Raw genomic sequence first — 2,891 nt, 5'->3', positions numbered from 1 at the left:
TTAAAAAGCTTTTTGTGCAGCAAGAGAAACCATCGAGTGAACAGACAACCTACAATATGGGAGAAAATGTTTGCCACCTGTTCCTCAAACAAAGGAATACTATTGAGAACATACAAAGAACTAAAAAAAAATCAGATCCCCCCAAATATAAGGACTCAATCCAAAAATGAGTATCTGAGATAAATATACACTTTCAGATAAAGAAGTACAAATAGCAAATAAGTATATGAAGAAATGTCATTCAAGAGATGCAAATTAAAACAACACTGAGATCCCACCTCACTCCTGAAAGAATGGCTACTATCAAGAAATCAACCAATAACAAATGCTGGAAGGGCTGTGGGGAAAAAGGAACCCTTCTCCACTGTTGGTGAGCACGTAGACTGGTACAACCACTGTGGAAATCAGGTGGAGATTTCTTTAAAAATTAGAAAGGGAGGGCTGGGGATTTAGCTCAGCAGCATAAGCACCTGCCTTGCAAGCAGGCCGTCCTGAGTTTGATCCCCGGTACCGATAAAAAGGAAAAAGACAAAAAAAAAAAAAATTAGAAAGGGGCTGGGGATTTAGTTCAGGGGCCTAAATGCCTGCCTAGCAAGTGTGAGGTCTTTAGTTCATTCCCGGTACTAAATAAATAAATAAATAAATAAATAAATAAATAAATTAGGGCTAGAGGTTCCATTTGACTCAGCCGTTCCCCTCCTGATTATCAAAGATTATCATACCACAGTGATATATACACACCTATGTTATAGTGGCAAATTTTGTATTAGCCTATCAACTGTGAATGGATAAAAACATGGGTCTTTTCTATACAATGGAATACTACTCTTCTATTAAGAAGGATACACTTGAGACATTTTTAGGAAAATGTATGCACCTTGAGTCCATATTTATAAGTGCAATAAATTGGACGACATGTAATGGGACCGCATTATTCCTGGTGTGACAAACTGAACGTATAAATAAGGACCACAATGTACAATAGGTATTGTGAAATAGGACAAAAATGTTCAAATGGGAAGGGGAACAATGGAGGGAAAGGAAAGAAGGAAAAAGTAAAAAAAAAAAAAAAAGAGAGAGAGAGAGGATAAAAGGAAAACATGGAAGCCGGGCATGGTGGTGCATGCCTATAATCCTCGCACTTGGGAAACTGAGCCAGTTTGAGACCAGCCTGGCTTACAAAGTGAGCTCAAAGCCAGTCTGAGCGGCATAGCAAGACCCTGTTTCAAAAAGACAAAAAAAAAAAAAAAAAAAAAAAGACAAAGAAAGAAAAGGAGGGAGAGAAAGAGAAAGGTTGAAGGACCAGTAGGGGATGGGGGAAAAACAAGTTATACTATATACAGGTACAAATTCTCTATGATGAATGTGATCGCCATATATATTTAAAATGTACCAATAAAACCTGATAAAAACAAAAAATGTCAGCTGGTTTGTGGATGCTACATGTCCCTTACGTCTCTCAGGGAATCTTCAAAATCAAGCTAATTTCATAACAATGCCAGGACTTTATCTGCTTTTGTCACTATGTTGACATGTCTATACATTGTAAAAGTTTTTTTCTTCTTTCTTTCTTCTCTCTCTCTCTCTCTCTCTCTCTGAGACAGGATCTCACTGGGCAGTTCAAACTGGCCTTGAACTCACTTTGTAGCCCTTGAATTCTCAGAGATCCTCCTGCCTCAGCCTCCTGAGTTCTGGGATTACAGCGGTGCATCACCATACCTGGCTGTGTGTTGGAAAAGTGATCAGGGTAAACCTTCTGCCTTAGCACAAATTGAGGCAGAAGTGCCAAAGCATGAATTTTTCCCTGCCAGGCACTTGCAATAAAAAAATTAATGTCAGTGTTTCTGAAGAATGCCTTGATGAAACAGTAAATATTAATTCATTAAATCATAATCTTTGAGCATAATGTGCGAGGAATGAGAAGTAGCAGAAAACGTGTGTGCTGTGAGAGGGTACAATGGTTGTCACGGCAGAAGGGCTTGCATTAATTGTTACTGTCACAAGCTGGACTTGCTATTGTTTTTCAGAGTGGGGGAAGGACACTTTCTTTTTCTTCTTTCGTCCCAGAAATTGAACTCATGATCTCCCACTTGCCAGGCAGTCACTTTCTTCTTTCTTTCTTTTTCTTTCTTTCTTTCTTTCTTTCTTTCTTTCTTTCTTTCTTTCTTTCTTTCTTTCTTTCTTCTTTATTGGGAATTAAACTCAGGGCCCTCCCACTGAGCTACATCCCAAGCTCTATTTAATTTTATTATGTTGAGGCAGGGTCTCACTAAATCACTAAGTTGCCTAGAATGGGCTCAAACTTGTAATCCTCCTGCCTCAGCCTCTCAAAATACTGGAATCACAGGTGTGTACCTTCTGATGATCACTCCTGCTGTGTGTGGAAATCGCCCTAGAGCAAGGCTGCATGGAGAGGGCAGGCCCAGCAGGAAGGCAGGGGCTGGAATACATGGCAGTGGCCCCATGAGTTGGATGGGGATGCTAGTGCCCAGTGGCCTGGGTGAATTTTGGTTTAGTATGCTTTTTATTCAAGGAGAGTAATGCAGGCGGTCCTCTACAGCTCGTAAGAGGCTCAGCTAGAGAAAAGCACCTGGAATGTGGGCACATCCTGGCCCACGGTCACTGGGGACATCTCTGGCCCTTTCTGTCATTATGGGCCACCTAGAGCATCTCTGGTACCTATAGCTTTGGAGTGCCTGCTAGACAAATGCTTCCAGAGCCCTGGACCTCAGCTGTTCTCCTAGGCCAATCACGTCCCTAAAGTCCCTAAAAGTTCTCAGTATCTGGCCGTGTCTAGAACAGTCTTTCTTTCACCATCTGACAAAGGCTGTGAGGTTGCGAGCTCCAGTCAGATTCTGCTGAACTTTTTCCCATGACTTTGGCATTTTCAT

This window comes from Cavia porcellus, unplaced genomic scaffold (genome assembly GCF_034190915.1).
Source record: "Cavia porcellus strain 051 isolate PalLab524CR breed Dunkin Hartley unplaced genomic scaffold, mCavPor4.1 scaffold_27, whole genome shotgun sequence".
Classification (NCBI taxonomy): Eukaryota; Metazoa; Chordata; class Mammalia; order Rodentia; family Caviidae; genus Cavia; species Cavia porcellus.
Note: the sequence above shows the minus strand (reverse complement) of the source record.